The sequence below is a fragment of the Paramormyrops kingsleyae genome, chromosome 10 (assembly GCF_048594095.1).
Source record: "Paramormyrops kingsleyae isolate MSU_618 chromosome 10, PKINGS_0.4, whole genome shotgun sequence".
Taxonomy (NCBI): domain Eukaryota; kingdom Metazoa; phylum Chordata; class Actinopteri; order Osteoglossiformes; family Mormyridae; genus Paramormyrops; species Paramormyrops kingsleyae.
Window position 1 is genome coordinate 11,320,830 of NC_132806.1, and position 17,703 is coordinate 11,338,532.

Genomic DNA, 17,703 nt, shown 5'->3' on the forward strand with positions numbered 1-17,703 from the left:
GGACTGGGGATGACATGCCAGGGTGACGCTCAGGGTAACATTCAGGCAGGAGCAGAGGGAGTGGAATACCTTGGAAGTGATTTGAGGTCCATAATCTGAGATAAGCTCCTCAGGGACCCCGTAGTATTGGAACACTAAAGTTAACAGCACGTCTGCTAGATCAGAGGAAACTTGGACAGTGGAACCAGTCATCTTGAAGAAATGATCTACCACCGTCAAGATGGTGGTGCAGCTGTGGGAGGGTGGCAGGTCAGTGATAAAGTCTAGGGAGATGTGGGACCATGACCTGGATGGTGTGCGAAGGGGTTGCAGAAGGCCAGCTGGTGGCAGGGGAGGTACATTGTTCTGAGCACACACAGGGCAGGAGCTGACATACTGCTCCACCTCATGTCGCCAGCCAGGCCACCAGTATCTGCAGGAGACCAGTCGGGTGGTCACAGCTACACCTGGATGCCCGGACTCCAAGGAAATGTGGACCCACTGGGGCACTATGTTGCGGAGCCAGGATGGGATGAACATCTTCCCTGGGGGACAATCAATGGGAGGAGGATGTTGTTGATTGATCTTCTTCAATTGCTCCTGGAGAGCAAGGATTGGACCTACAAAACACAACTGAGGCAAAATGGGAGCGGGGAGGCTCTGGAAGCATGGAAATCAAAGCACGTGAAGAAGAGTGCCCATCGGGCCTAGCATTAATTCATCCTCTTGGTGTTGTGAAGGTATTCCAGGTTCCAGTGATCGGTAAGCACTTGGAAGGGGTGTAGGGCCCGCTCTAGCCAATGCCACCACTCTTCCAGGGCAGCCTTAATGGCCAGGAGTTCCCAGTTGCTCACATCATAGTTACACTTCATTGGCATGAGTTTTTTCTTTAATTGAAGGTGCACAGATGGGTCTTACCGGTCTCTGGGTTGTGGTGGGACAGGACGGCGCTGATGCCTACTTTGGAAGTGTCCACCTCCACGACAAAGGGTTGCAACAAGTCAGGCTTTCGCAGAACCGGGGCAGAATAGTACACTTCCTTCATTGTCAGAAGGCAGAGATGGCCCTAAGGGTCCACTGCAGCTTGGATCCTCAGGCTTGGAGAAGGTTGGACAGAGGGCCAGCCACATGGCTGAACTCCTTGATAAAAGAGGTTTGAAAACCCAGGAAGCACTGCAATTCCTTCACTGTGCAGGGTTATGGCCAATCCCGGACGGCCTTTATCTTCTCGTCCATTTCCACTCCTCCGGGTTAAATCCGGTACCCTAGAAACTTGATAGAGGTTTATGAAACTCACATTTATCTCCCTAGATGTAGCGGTGGTGGTCTTTCAGGCTTTGAAGCACACTCCGGACATGGTGTAAGTGGTGCTCCAATGAGTCAGAGTAGAGGACAATGTCATCAATAAAGACAATGACAAAGCGGTTCAGCATATCCCCTAAGACCTCACCTATGAAAGACTGGAATATGGAAGGAATATTTGCCAATCCACATGGCATCACCAAATACTGACCAGTTGATGTAATAAGTTAAGTTTTCCACTCATCCCCTTGCTGGATCTGAATCGGATTATAGGCAGTTCACAGGTCCACCTTGGTGAAAATCTGCGGCAATCAAATCAGCTCCAGGGCCAAGGGGATGAGTGGGAGCGTTTTTGGTCATTCTTTGTTATAGCATTCAGGGCCCAGTAATCACTGCATGGGCGTAGTCTGCCATCCTTCTTCTTAACAAAGAAGATGCCAGAGGTTACAGAGGAGGTGGATGAACAAATTAAACCTTGCATGAGGTACTCCTGGTTGTAAGATCGCATGACCTCCTCCTTGGGATAGGAGAGGGAGTACAAGTGGCCCCTAGGGAGCAGCACTCCCAATATCAGCTCGATGGCACAATCTGAAGGACGGTGTGGAGGGAGGCTAAATGCCTTTGACTTGCGGAAGACCTCCAGGAACTCCTGATACTGAGGCAGAATGGTAGACACACCCTCCGGTTGGGGGCTCTTCACTGACGACACTCTGCCTGGCAACACAAGACACGTTCCAAATCACTCATTGGACCAGGACCAAATCTCTCCTACCTTCCAGTTTAGGTGGGGATTGTACTCCGGCAGCCATGGGTGTCCTCAGATGATTCAGTCTTGAACCAAACGGAGAACCAGGAGCTGGATAGATTCCATGTCAAAAGCCCCTACCTGCATCTTTAGAGGGGTGATTTAATGAAAGACCCAACTGGAGGTGAGTGGAGAGCCGTAGACACCTTGAACGATAACGGGGGCTGGCAACGGCTCCAAGGGAATGCTATGCTGGGTTGGTGTCAGGTTGTCCTCTCACTGGGCGCATAGGGCAGGACTTGATCACATGTACTGGTTCCCCATAGTAGAGACACAACTGCTTCTGATACCTCCACAATCAATCTATTGGAGGTAGAGAAACCCCCTCCGGTTGCCTTGGTTCTGACTCACCCAGGGAGTGGAAGAAGCACATCGATTGTCAGCATTTGAGTGGGAATGGCGCTGTTCATGGATGATGTTGTCCATAGCGATCAACAGCTGCATGTATTCCTAGAAAGAACGGGCGGCTCCCTGGCAGGCAGTCTCTGTGTACAGCTCTGAATTTAGTACCCATCTGTACAGCACCTTTAAGCAATCCCAAACCAGCAGTGTGGCTGATCTGTTCCCTGGCACTGATCACACAGTCCGTTGACGCGGCTACGCCCTATGGACGGTTGATCAAAAACTCTGGAACTCACTAGAGGACTGCAGCAGTGTGCCGTTCTCAGCCCAGAGCATAGTCACCCACTCCAGTGCTCAGCCACTCAGCAGCAAGATCACAAAATGCATTGGTCTTGGTCATTGGGGAACCGCTCCGGGTGGTGATCGATATACAGCCCTTACTGCATCTGAAAGGCCCGGCAGGTGTCAGGGTTGCTGTCGTACCAGTTCGGCATCACCATCGACATGACAGAAGATCGTCAGGGTGGAGTTGTCAGTAGCAGAGTGGTGGTGGCCATACCCTGCTGGATCTGTCTGACCAGGTCTGTGAGCTGAGCAATCTGGGTGTAGCTCGGTCTGCATCTCAGAGGGATCCATGGTATTAGGCAAGGTATTCTGTAGCAGACAGAACAGTTGCACATGGACTGAGAGGTCTTGGTTGTTTACTAGACACCCTCCACAGATAAACAGTAAGAGTAGGCAAAGTCGGAGTCTAGAGTTCATAGTCCAAAAGGAGCTGGGGAGATTAATCTGGAGATGCAAATGCAGACTTTACACACAGGGATAACAAGGGGGCAAAGTTTGAGGACACAGGCAGGGTGGAGGTAGGGCAGGACTGACAGGTACATCGGGCAGAGCAAGCAGGGCAGATCGAAGCTGAACAGGAGACCCAGGTCAGAGTGCTTAGTACACCTCACAGAGCACTCTCTAATGCATCGCACTGCTCGCAGGATCCGGCAGGGCTTAAATCAGGCGCAGGTGAGTGCTGTCAGCTGTGTTCCACATTCTCATGAGGGGGGTGTGACAACAATAAGGAGCTGTGAGTAAATCCACTGCCTACAATTTAAACAGTAGTGATTTCTGGATGAAAACTTCCTGTTTGCATATATTAATGTGTATATGCACCTTTACTTAAAGGTATACCTAGGAACAGGGGCATGGATACCCAAGCAGATTCAGAGGGGCCAGCACTTGTAAAGCAATAAGTGAATAAGTAGAATGTAAGTAGTCATAAACTCTAAACAGGCTTAATTTATACCAAGCCTATGTTGGATGCAATTGTCAACATGGTTTTCCCCATATTTTTGATAGGCTAATTTATTTTACTTCAGCAAAGAAAACTACTTATCCTAAGCTTCACCTAATGTTAAATTATGTCTGTTAAAGCAAAAAATATATATATGAATGTGTCCTCACATATTATGTAACATTACAGTATATTGTGGATCAGTAAATTTAAACTTGTAACACATTGTAGAGGAGGCTATCTGTTGTTTATGCTATTGTCCAATAGGCCATGTGTGGGTGACTGGCAACTGCAACACCGGACAACAAATGGTGCTTTTCCAGAGCTGTACCATGAACTAGTGGTTTTCCATTGCAAAGTATGTGAGCTGTACCCGAGCCATAACCATGCAGGGTCAAAAGTCTGATTAAACCAAAGTATTTTCATCACTACCATCTGATAACCATTTGAAATGCATTAGATACTTAGGTTCTGCGCAAGGAAAAAGGGTATATTCTATATATTATTCATTATTAGTAGTATTGCACATCATGATGTACTGATGCATTCCCAATAACTTGGAACTTGAACATTTCCAAACTCTACATAAAAAATACTACAGAACAGCTGAATGGAATGGATTCATAATGCAAATTTACGCAAGCAATGCTAATTCCGCTAGCGTTCGATGCTAACCTAACATGGCTATTCTTACACACATGCTAGCGGAAACTAGCACATAGTAAATCATAGTGTACACTGTAAATAAGTGTCTCTTCAGTTTTGTGTAGCTCCAAACCCAGCAGTGCCTTTAAAAAGCTGACCCCTCTGCAGTGGAAACTGAAGCAAACTGGAAAAACACTGTACTGTAGCTATACTTTATTTGTGGTACAGCTCGGGTTTAACTCGATTCCTGTACACCAGTGGAAAAGCACCAAAAGTAATATTGTATGTATGTTGGCCAGTGTGAAATAAGATGTTTAGTGTATTAAACCATCAGCCCAAATCATGCCGAATGCTTCATCGAGCATGGCTGCATATGCTTAAAAGATGAGGCCTTTTGCTCATTCTTTATTCCCCCCACTTCAAAAATCTCTCCTGTGCCCCCGTCCCTGTCCAGCAACTCAGCGCTGTCAGGACCTGAGCCCATGCTATGTAGCCGTACAGAGCATCTGTGTTTATAAACCTTCCAAACCGCTAATGCGTCAACACCCTGATTTAATATGCAAATGCTGCCCATCCCAACACCTGATGGTTTAATCACTGTAAAAGTTCTACATATGAAGATGCAGGTTGATGAATGGATGGCTTTTAATCTCATTTACAGTCAAATTAGTTCCGATGACTTAACTATGGCTTGTGGATTCATGATACACTGAAAAGAAAGGGAACAAAAAATGCTGTAGTGTTAAACTAATGTTAGCCTAATCTTGGGCTAATGTTAGTCTACTATGAACATAATGTTAACCTAAACATAGTAATGTTAAGCTGCTAGCCTCAAGACAGCTCAGTATTAGCCTAATATTAAGATAACGTTAACATAAACCTGTTAGCCTAATAGTCTGTTTGCAGAATGATAGCCTACTATTAAGCTAATGATAAACTAAAGTAAACCTCTTTGACTAATAGGCAAAGGTTTAACTATTATTAATCCATTGTTAACTTAAAGTACAGGCTTGCCAACTCTAACGCATCTAGCATGACACTCACGCTTTCAGACTCTCACGGTCACTCTAGAAATCTTACGGCAAATCTATGTTACTCCATTATAAACCTAACATTAGCTACATTAAAACTGATGTGGTAGTTTACAAACCCTACAGACTATTTACAAGGTAATAAAACTGTTACATACATGTAAATGCATGTGAATGTATGTGCAGACTTTTCTTGAATTGAAAATTTCACTCCAGCAAGCTGACCAAAATTGGCAACCCTGAAACCTGTTAGCCCAATGTTAGCCTATCAATAATCCAGATAATCAACCTAATTGCATACTGTTACCCTACTGCTAAACCTGTTTTAAGTGAACCTTTTAGCCTAATGTTAACATTCTGATAAAGACCACCAATGACATATCACAGCAGGAACAATTTCCAGCTTCAATAGTGGCACGGACCATGACCTCATTCTTACAGGTATTCTTTCCTTCACTCCTAACATTGCTGTGAGTTGGACAGCTTCGTTATTTTTTAGCTCTCGTTGCAAAATCTCGAATTGCAGTGCAGGACCCTCAGAGGATTTTCTCGAATTCCCCTCCCGGGCTATTAGACTGAGCGAATCCAATGCATCGAGCAGCTTCCTTGCAGATATTCTGTTATCTCGTCAGATTAGCCATTCCTTTTGATTACATTTTGATGGTGTATTTGATCGACATTCCACGGGTCACTGGCAAACCCTTTTAATGACTTCTAGGCACTAATGAACGCAGCATGGTTTTTGGGCTTGTGATGAACAGATGCAGGGACTCTCGTGTCTGGAAGGTTCCGGGTCTCTGGCTGAAAGAGGCAACCAGGAAACTGTTAGCCTGGGTGTAGCGGGGTCAAATGTAAGTCTTCCTTCCCGGGGGGGGGTTGGGGGGAGCTCATGAGGTCACAGCTCCCACAGGCTCACAGCTAACAGACCCTTTTTCCAGAGCAGACTGGATCCTCCCAAACGAGCAGCTCACAGCCTGCATCTCCACTGCCATCTCCCACCATCATTTCCAGCATCCCATGGTATGTGTCAAGAAATATTAAACTGACTCAAACAGCACTGGAAGCAGCTGCTGGGGGCAGTGGGGGGGTGTCAGCCTTGCCCCTGGGTTCCAGATATTTGGGCTGTGTGGAGATACTAACTCCCTCTCCTGTGGAATTGGTGGAATAGAGAGACCTGTTGGAAATAGCCCCCACACCTGTGAAAAGCTCTGGCTGATTCTTTTTCCCCTCTCCCAGGAAATACTTGGGGGGGGGGGGGGGGGGGGAGGGTTTTGGGCACTTTAATGAAAGCCCAGCGATTCCCTCAGATAGCACCAACAAGCAGGTCAACCGTTACAAACTGCTGACAGTTTTGTGGGGAGGGGAGTGGATTTCTTCATTATCCTGTGGCTGTGGGAGGCAGGGGCCAGGCCTGCGGGGCACAGCAGCATCTCCTGCCATAGCAGCTAGCATCTTTCAAGAAAAATAAAAAAGTTTGGGAGCAAGAAGCCTAATACCTCTGTCTGTCTTCTACCTTGAGGTTATTCCTCAGGCCAGATGTGACAGCCACAGGTGCAGAATTAGTTAGCCTTCTGCCTCAGACCGCCATTAAATATCTGCTTTTGGAATTCATCGTGGGACAATTTGGACCTTTACATTATTGTATAATTCAGTCGTTTGTGTGTGTGTGGTGGGGGGTGAGATGGCTGTTTTGCGAGTCACCTGACTAGCTTTTTCCCCCTTGTTCATGACTGATGGTGCAGATGGATATATTCTCATCTGTAACACTCAGGAGACGAGACCTCTTTGGGTATCCCGATACACATCCCCCATAGGTGAACGTCTGTCTGGCTGTTCCTGCTGCTCTCCTCCTGCAGGGGATCAAGCCCGACAACAGAAACCCAGCCTCCAGTAAGCCTGCTCCTCCATTCTCTGAGGATTCGAGTTCAAGCTGGGAGTGCAGGCGGGGTGAGAAAGGGCTCAGCCTGGGTTTGCCTGGGAAGAGGAGTTGATGCCCTCCCTTTGCACTCCTCGTGTGAATAATGGCAGCTTGGCACCCTCTCCAGGTAACATCAGTGTCCTTGCCATAGCTTAGCTCGTGAGCAATTTGAGGTAAATTTAATAGTGAATTTAATGAATAAAATATGGCATCATTTAGCATAATGTTGCTTAGAAGGTATCTAGAGCTACTTGCATCTTCCCCATTTATAATGTTGATTATTGCTACCAAAAGGTTCAGGACGTCCTAAGAGTAGAACAGAGAACGCTGCAGTCCCAAGTCCAGCTCCAAAGGCACCGTCTGACTGAACCCTGAATACACTGCAGTAATAACATACAGCCCCTCCATGCATAAATTCAGCGTATGCCTCCGTAATAGATGGATAGATTGATGGATGGATTTACAGATGGACAGACAGATAGATAGAAATTTCAAGTTTACAGTGTCACACTTTTATTCAGTGAAAAAAGAAAATTATATAAAATAAAATGAAATGAAAATGACAGCAATCTGTAATGAATACAGCTCCTGCCATCTACGACCGCGCCTATTGTAGGGGGGACCTGCAGGTGCACCGTTCACCAGAGCTTCACTTAATGGGGTGGGGGTGGGGGGTAAAAAGGTGCAGTTCTGCTGACTTTTTATTACACACATGCTCACACGAAGCTAATAAGTGTTAACAATCTTCAGAACTGGCAGGAAAGTTTGCTGAAATAGCCCCTATAAAGTCATGATCCACGTAGGTGAGGAAACCAGCTGAAATATTATCGCTCAGCCATGTATTATCAGTTGCTCTTATGGGTTTTAAGTGCTGTTAAGACCAAAAAAACATCAACGTAATTAAGGCGTAATTTATTGCTGACGGTAAAGTAAGAGAGGAGAGCGATGGAGAGTGCGTGAGGCCTCGTTTACGCCGTGAGGGCATCTAAGCGTTTCCTGGACCACGTTTACTGCCTTGGCATTCATCTGCACATCTGAAAGACACTAAACATCCCATCAAAAATTACCGCAGCGGCGGCTGAAGGTGACAAGGCAATGTCCACGCCAGGAGATGAGATAGCCCCAAACCAGCCGACTGGCAGGAAAGAGCGAGTGTCCCAGCAGTCGAGGCCGATCTCCATATCTGAATGATTGTGAGAGAAGCCAGGACATATGGCTGCTAGTTCCAGCTGAAGAGCATGTGGTGCCTTAAGCATCACTGGCACCCCGGATGCAAAAAAAGTGAAGTCAGCTGGCTAAGTTTGCATCCCCTCAGAAATGGAGTCCTAGGCAGCCTCCTCTGTCACCTATTGGAATGGTCGGCATTGATGGCTGTGGTTTGGTGACAGGTGTGTCGATAAAGGTCAAGGGCAGCTCAGGAATATCCAAAGAAGGGGTGGAACCCCCCAGGGGAGGATACTCCCATGGCTTTTCAGGGCCCTGCTGCCTGGCATTTGGTCCTATCCCACCCCACCTCCCAGAATCCCCAGGCCTGCTGTCAGCGTCAGTGTCACTTTGTGTGATGTGCAGCCGACAGTAGCCCTGTGGTCACAGTGTAACACGGTGACAGCTCGGCCTACTTTCAGCTTGGATGGAGGGAAGCTGAAGATGGAGAGTATAAACCTACCACTAGCTGTGTAGTGGACAAATTGACCAATCAGTGAGGGAAAGTAATGAGTCTGGTATGGTTTGGGATTCGGTAAGAATCCAACTCTATGATATGGAAGCGTGGGAGGTTCACTGTACAACTTGCCGCGTTGGTGGAATGGCGATCCACAGTATAGCTTTCAGACAAAGAAAGGGTTTTACTGAGCAATACTTAACTCTACAGGAAACCAGAAAACAAAAGGAACTACAAGGGGTGAAAATACAGCAGGTAGAACTGCTGTTTCAACTAGTGAAACAGGCAGGAAACAAGGCAATAACACACATAAGAAACACACCGAACACCAGACACCGGCACAGAAACACAATGACTAATTGAAGAATGGAGCATGGGCAGGCACTTAAATACACACATGATAGGTGTGGGTAGTTACAGTAACAGCACTAAGGACCAGCAACACTGAGGAACAAGTGTGGGCAATCAATGGAAACCAAAGGATCGAAGACCAGGGAAGACTAGATAGTAAAGGTTACTGAACATTACTACAAATAGGAAAAACTACTAAGGGACAAGTAGAAGGATCTCTACAGGAATACACCAATATAACACATGATATACAAAGACTCCTAAATGCTAAATAATAAACATGGTTCAGGCTAGCCTCAAACCCATGACAAGAAGGAAGTGTGGATAACACAGCCATCCACCTGGTCTATTAAGTCACACAGCTACCCACAGAACAGGAGAACATGCTCTGGGCTAAGAATGGGATGGCCAGTGACACCTGCTGGCTAAATGGGGATCTGATACACAAAAGGGGCATGTCAGGGACTGGCTCTGACACAAATGTCATTGGTCCTGCACTTGGACAAGTCCATACTGTGACTTGATGTGAAAGACTGTTGGTGCAATCCATCCATCCATCCATCTGAAATCACTTTTCCTTCTGAGGGTTGCAGTGTTTTCTGCTTGCGTGGTAAAATTAAGATTTATATTTATAGCATGGTTGTTTGGACTTTGATGAAAATGCTAATGTGCAATACAGAAACAAGTCAAGTCCGTTCTGCCTAAAAAACAAGAACTTGCTGAATATACAAAGCCTTGCAGTGCATATATCACTGAGCCGGTAGCTTCCGGAACCATAAAGCTAAAAGGCAGCCAAGGCCCCTTTACTCCTATGTGCAAATTGACGCTGCAGATTAATCTTGAGCTATTTTCTGTTCCATACTCTCTATGACTTTATTTCAGCAACAGGCATCAGCCACAACCATATTGCTCTTTTATTTTTGATCTTTGCTTTGTTTTATAATGGTTCAGGAAGGATCTTTATTGCACTTTACTCTGTATATGTGATGGCCCTAAATGCTCTCACTAATAACTCTGGGCTCCTATTGTGTGCTGAGCCTGACAGAGCCTGTTTGACGAGGACCAGACTAAGTCAGGTTCAAGGTTCATGGCATCCACAGTACTGAGCCTGGCTGGCTGATTCCAGAGGTGACTTGTGCTACTCCTGTCTAGATTTTGGGTTTATGTCTGTGAGTCAGTAACTCTTACCTGAATATTGGGTTTATGTCCTTGAGTCAGTACTCCTGCCTGGATTTTGTGTTTATGTCTGTGAGTCAGTAACTCTTACCTGGATATTGGGTTCATGTCCTTGAGTCAGTACTCCTGCCTGGATTTTGTGTTTATGTCTGTGAGTCAGTAACTCTTACCTGGATATTGGGTTCATGTCCTTGAGTCAGTACTCCTGCCTGGATTTTGGGTTTATGTCTGTGAGCTAGTAACTCTTACCTGGATATTGGGTTCATGTCCTTGAGTCAGTACTCCTGCCTGGATTTTGGGTTTATGTCTGTGAGTCAGTAACTCTTAACTGGATATTGGGTTCATGTCCTTGAGTCAGTACTCCTGCCTGGAATTTGGGTTTATGTCTGTGAGTCAGTAACTCTTACCTGGATATTGGGTTCATGTCCTTGAGTCAGTACTCCTGCCTGGATTTTGGGTTTATGTCTGTGAGTCAGTAACTCTTAACTGGATATTGGGTTCATGTCCTTGAGTCAGTACTCCTGCCTGGATTTTGGGTTTATGTCTGTGAGTCAGTAACTCTTACCTGAATATTGGGTTTATGTCCTTGAGTCAGTACTCCTGCCTGGATTTTGTGTTTATGTCTGTGAGTCAGTAACTCTTACCTGGATATTGGGTTCATGTCCTTGAGTCAGTACTCCTGCCTGGATTTTGTGTTTATGTCTGTGAGTCAGTAACTCTTACCTGGATATTGGGTTCATGTCCTTGAGTCAGTACTCCTGCCTGGATTTTGTGTTTATGTCTGTGAGTCAGTAACTCTTACCTGGATATTGGGTTCATGTCCTTGAGTCAGTACTCCTGCCTGGATTTTGGGTTTATGTCTGTGAGTCAGTAACTCTTACCTGGATATTGGGTTCATGTCCTTGAGTCAGTACTCCTGCCTGGAATTTGGGTTTATGTCTGTGAGTCAGTAACTCTTACCTGGATATTGGGTTCATGTCCTTGAGTCAGTACTCCTGCCTGGATTTTGGGTTTATGTCTGTGAGTCAGTAACTCTTTCCTGGATATTGGGTTCATGTCCTTGAGTCAGTACTCCTGCCTGGATTTTGGGTTTACTGTATGTCTGTGAGTCAGTAACTCTTACTTGGATATTGGGTTCATGTCCTTGAGTCAGTACTCCTGCCTGGATTTTGGGTTTATGTTTGTGAGTCAGTAACTCTTAACTGGATATTGGGTTCATGTCCTTGAGTCAGTACTCCTGCCTGGATTTTGGGTTTATGTCTGTGAGTCAGTAACTCTTACCTGGATATTGGGTTCATGTCCTTGAGTCAGTACTCCTGCCTGGATTTTGGGTTTATGTCTGTGAGTCAGTAACTCTTACCTGGATATTGGGTTCATGTCCTTGAGTCAGTACTCCTGCCTGGATTTTGTGTTTATGTCTGTGAGTCAGTAACTCTTACCTGGATATTGGGTTCATGTCCTTGAGTCAGTACTCCTGCCTGGATTTTGGGTTTATGTCTGTGAGCTAGTAACTCTTACCTGGATATTGGGTTCATGTCCTTGAGTCAGTACTCCTGCCTGGATTTTGGGTTTATGTCTGTGAGTCAGTAACTCTTAACTGGATATTGGGTTCATGTCCTTGAGTCAGTACTCCTGCCTGGAATTTGGGTTTATGTCTGTGAGTCAGTAACTCTTACCTGGATATTGGGTTCATGTCCTTGAGTCAGTACTCCTGCCTGGATTTTGGGTTTATGTCTGTGAGTCAGTAACTCTTAACTGGATATTGGGTTCATGTCCTTGAGTCAGTACTCCTGCCTGGATTTTGGGTTTATGTCTGTGAGTCAGTAACTCTTACTTGGATATTGGGTTCATGTCCTTGAGTCAGTACTCCTGCCTGGATTTTGGGTTTATGTCTGTGAGTCAGTAACTCTTACCTGGATATTGGGTTCATGTCCTTGAGTCAGTACTCCTGCCTGGATTTTGGGTTTATGTCTGTGAGTCAGTAACTCTTTCCTGGATATTGGGTTCATGTCCTTGAGTCAGTACTCCTGCCTGGATTTTGGGTTTATGTCTGTGAGTCAGTAACTCTTACCTGGATATTGGGTTCATGTCCTTGAGTCAGTACTCCTGCCTGGAATTTGGGTTTATGTCTGTGAGTCAGTAACTCTTACCTGGATATTGGGTTCATGTCCTTGAGTCAGTACTCCTGCCTGGATTTTGGGTTTATGTCTGTGAGTCAGTAACTCTTTCCTGGATATTGGGTTCATGTCCTTGAGTCGGTTCTCCTGCTTGGATTTTGGGTTTATGTCTGTGAGTCAGAACTGATGGCTGGATTTCAGATTTGGCTGTGAGCTCATCCTGTTGTTGCTTGCTGAGCTCTGTTTTATTATTTTATTCTGTCACATGTTTCTGTTTCCCGAGTTGCCAAGTCTACCAGACTCATTTTCTCATTTTAAATTAAAATTAAATTTAAAACACTTTACTTAAGGCCGTATTTTTGATAATTCATAAACACATTCATAATGCATTATAGTACATTCATAAAGCATTATAAACATTCCCATAAAAAGGCATAACACATTATAGTCATGTGTATTATGTATTATAAATGCTTTTGTCACGGATCGACCCCAGGGATCCCCGACTGACGTCACGAAGATCACGCCTCCGGGGATTCCTTGATCCTACCGTCCCCGTTTTAACGAGCTGTCAGCTCTACGCCGCTATACCGGGTTGTCCGGTTTCTCCGGTCCTCTTTGCATCCACCTACCGCAAGCTGTTGCAGATCATTTCTAGATTAGGGAGACTATTTTAGCCATCGGATCTTGCAGCCTGATGCGAGATCTTCAAGAATTATTCCTGAGTTCGAGCGTTTTTCCTGGTTTTTTCTCTCCGTGTTCTCTGACTGTTGTTCTGCCGTTTTGACCCCGAGTTTCTGTCCAGCCCCTTTGATGCCTGACGTAAATCGCCTGACCTCCGCCTGTACCCCGACTACGAGACCTGCCCAGCCCCCAAGACCGACTCCGTACATCGCCCGACCCCAGCCTGTCCCACGACTACGATCCAGCCTGCTCCTTTTGTTTATTCTGAGCGATACATTCGCCAGTAACCTTCTAGTCTTCAGACAGCTTTCACTTCATTTATTAAAGTCACTTGCACCTGATTCCGCGACAGCGTCCTCTTTACCCCTACCTAATCCATCACAGCTTTATGAAGCTCTCATCTTTAATGCATTATAGATACCTTTATAATGCAGTGCAAAGCATCCTTAATGCGCATATCAACCTATATAATGGCTATAATATCTATTGTGCATTATAGATGAGAGCTTCATGAAGCATTCATAATGCATAATACACATGGCTATATTTTATGCCTTTTGATAAATATCTATAGCCATGTTTATAATGATTTATGAATGCATTATAATACATTATGAATGTGTTTATGACTTACTAAAAACAGTAGCAACAGTAGTAAAAGTAAAGTGTTACCATACTTTCTCTTTACAGTAGAAAATATTTTATATCTTACAACAGCAGTGGCAAAGCAACTGGGAAAGCTACCCTCTGTGTTTAGTAAAATGCAGTAACAGTGAAGTTCTCAGTCCTGGTTCTGGAGACACACTGAGTTTTTGTTCTAATCCTGCTCTTAATAAATTAGCCCTGACTGAGCTGCTGCTTTAATGGATGCTGGGATTGAAACCGCATGAAATCGAGAGCTTATTGGGCACATTTCAATGGCGACTCAATCATGTCGAGCTGTTGAGTAATCAATTCTGGGCCTGATTGGTTTCAGTGTTAATTCAGTGTTTGTATCTCAATTCAGCAGGCGAGGGCTCATTCTCACGTGATTTCAATACTGAAGTGAAATAATAAACACAGCAGGATATTATTCTATGGAATTAAAAGTTTTTCAGTCACCTTCTACAGTTATAGTGAATTTTAGGTGGACTTTAAGGTTTAACCATTCATTCAGAGTACTACGGGCAACCAGAAGTGAGTAAAGTATAAACTAGCATTTTATAGGCAAGAGATAAGCGTAGTTTATCAAAACATTGCCGCTGAGAAAAAACCGGAACATACATTCTGGGCTCACTTTTGGTCAAAGTAGTACCTCTTGATGTTGAACTTGATAACTCGACTGTATCAAAGTGCTGTTTGCCTTAGCTGGGGATTTTGTGGAGCTGAGAGCAATCTATTCCCAAAACAGCTACACTTCAAGCCGTGCGGCCTCGTTTCATCTATAAATAGCAAGTTCGTTTTCTAGAAGATGCTCAGGGCTTGTATCTGTCGCTGGAGACTTCAGCTCTGTTGTGGTTGTTATTTTTGCAGTGCTACTCCCACAAATCCGTTGTGGAATGGGTTTATGAAAAAAAAGAAGGTGTAGACTGTGCTTTGATCCAAGTCACGAGTGAATAAAGGTTTTGTTTTGGCGGGGGAACCAGTTTTGTGGGACATAGCAAAATGCCTTCTGGATATCATTCAGTGATGCTGAGGATTCAGCTGCAGAGGCAAGCAATCAAGAGCTACTGGATATTCAAATCATTAACCGTTACTATCACTACTGTATACAGGTTCAAGATGGTGTTTCCTGCTTGGCCTTCTGCCTGTCGCACCTCCTCCAGTGCATTTTGGGTCAGATGCGGGGTCGTCAGCTGGTGCCACCTTTCACCGATGTTACGTCCCCTAACCAGTACATCTCCAGGTGGGGGGGTAAGTGGTTTCCTAGGGACGTCTCCCTACCACTCCCTGCATCTGACCCTATTGGGGTGTCTGTCCCCATATACTGTCCTTTCTCCGTAACCACAACCAGTAGCTTGCTTTTTCCGCCTCCTCCGCTAGCTCCTTGACCGCTCGCTGCAGCCTTGCCCCTGTTGTTCCTGTCGCGTGGAGGAGCTGGATCACTGACCTGCCTACAAAGCCCCTGCACCCAACCTCCACCGGGTGGATGGGTGCTGCCCACCCTGCCTCTTTGCATTCTGCTGCCAGCTCGGTGTATTTGAGCCGCTTTAGCTCATGTGCAGCTGGTATGCCCTCTTCCCAAGGAACGGTCAACTCAATAATGAGGACCCGCTTGGCAGCTGTGGACCACAAACCAATGTCTGCACTTACGGTGAACGTAGATGAATGGCATGTATCTCTGCAAAGAGCCAGATCTGCCATAAGTAACTGCAAACAAAATTAAATTAACAGTATTAACCCATTCTGCTAATAATGCAATTAAAACAAACAGAATCTTCACTCTAATAGCATAAATTTTATAGTCCTTCAGTGATCTGAGTGCAATTTTGTGAATGGCAGAAATAATAATGAAGAGAAATGCATTTGCTCATCACGCCCAGTCTTATTGCACCACGAGCCCGATAAGGATGCGGGTGAAGGACTGTAATATATCAGCAGAGGAAAAAAATCTGATCTTTCAATATTATAATGATTAAGGAGTATTAAAAAGGAATACATTAGGAGCTTCTGAGCTGACTGAAAGCATTGAGAATGAGGAGGTTGGTGCCGGTGTGTATCTGGAATATATATCTGGGGGATACAAAGTGAATTTCAGGATCAGGCCTGAATTTCCAGTTTCCCCTTACCTTTTATCAACTGGGGGCCAGGCCTGGTACAGGGTGAAATTAACCATCTCCTTGGGGCTTTTTCATAATTCTCCCCCTGAACACAATTATCTTCTTTGGATCTCGCGTTCCTGCTCCTTGTGGTCCCTAAGCTGGAAAATGGGCCGCCTCGATGGACAAACGGGGCCAGTATCTTTGCGCAGTCGGGCCAGAAGAAGATGAAGTGGGAGCTTGACGGGACCTGAGCTGCCTGCCTTGCTGCCCGACAGAAAAAGAACGAAGGGGCGCGCCTGAGACACCCTTGTGATGGCGTGCCGCTCCCAACGGACGGCTCATCCCAGGGAAGATGAGGTGAAGCTCCCGCCCCCTCAGCCTCGGAAATTAGCCCTGCTCCTTTGTGATTTTCATTACAGAGGCATGGAGAGGGACACCAGCGATAGCAGCAATGTCTTTCCTTTGTCTAGATTACTACAGCCTGCCTGCCCTCCCATCTCCAGCGCTACAAGGGAAGTGATGTATTAATACATCTGCAAAAAAATGTCATTTCCATAAATCCTGGGAACTCAGGAGCACAACTCTGTTAAATTTTACAGCATCCTGTTGCTCAGTTCTGCTGGGTGCCCGTCTAACAAAACAAAAAGCCCTTATTGTTATATTCCAGCTGTAAGCCAATAAAAATGCACCGTTTCCTGCAGAAATCAAGCTTCTATGCCTCTGTGCCGTGACTGTTCTAACTGCAGAGTGACAGCCTGGATTAATGGTCACTAGATAAGGGTATTTCAGAAGAGGGATTAGCTTTGTACGTTTTGCCTTCTCGAAATTGGGCAACTCCAAAAAAAAAAGGCCTTATGGATTTATCGCTTTACAGGTGGCTATCAATAAGAGCTTCGTCCATCGATCACTGAAGATGGATCCTCATCATCAACAGGGGTTTTTGGGATTTGTGGTCAACTACAACTTTATGTTGGTGCACAACGTAATATGCCTTCAAACGTAATATGAGTAGATATTAAACGGCTTGCTTTATTCATGATGCTTGCTGTTGTCATCTGTTTACCTCACTCTTTCTGATGTCTAGTGTTTTACAGGTTGTGATTAATTGGTGATAGTTACACCTACTTCTGTAGATTGGCAGGATGGCAGAATCTTTGCGGCAAATGCTTGGTCAGTTGCTTCTTTTAATTAAGTGTCATTGGCTAATTGATTCTGGCACAACAAAACACATCCTGGTATCAACATGCTGATTGCTGTCCTTCATCAAGCCCACCCGGTCACCCCGCACCACCTAGCCAGCCTTTGAGGGGGGTCACCACTGGATAGCCCCTCAAGATGCAATATTGTCATGTTTGACAGTTTTAGACCCTGGAAAGTGGTACAAGTCACAACTGCCAAATAGCAGTCATTTCACATTTTGGATCAATGATGCAAGGAATTTCAGAAGATAATATTTCATTGGCATCAGTTTAATTAGCAAGAGCGTTAATTTTAGAATGGTTGCAAGGGCAACAAAATGTTATGTGATGGATGCTAACATGCTAACTGGTGGACAGGAGCTAAGTGGAGCTTGCTAGTAATTAATTAAAAAATGTATAGCTTTTTAACTAGAATATACTACTAGTGATGGTAGAAACAAAGCTTCAGAGTCCAAAGTGGGCGGGATT

General features: G+C 45.2%; 1 long non-coding RNA gene across 5 annotated transcripts; it reads left to right on the forward strand.

Moving 5' to 3' along the window:
• Positions 1-3,272: 3,272 nt before the first annotated feature.
• On the forward strand, positions 3,273-17,070 carry LOC140593285 (uncharacterized). Of its 5 annotated transcripts, none has more exons than XR_011993549.1 (6): positions 3,273-3,445; positions 3,605-3,687; positions 6,151-6,240; positions 6,328-6,409; positions 7,246-7,434; positions 15,050-17,070. It is a non-coding gene; the product is annotated as an uncharacterized lncRNA (long non-coding RNA). The 5 variants fall into 5 exon arrangements; XR_011993551.1 differs by having other exon boundaries at positions 6,333-6,409; XR_011993550.1 differs by lacking the exon at positions 6,151-6,240 and having other exon boundaries at positions 15,050-15,188; positions 15,318-17,070.
• Positions 17,071-17,703: the final 633 nt, after the last annotated feature.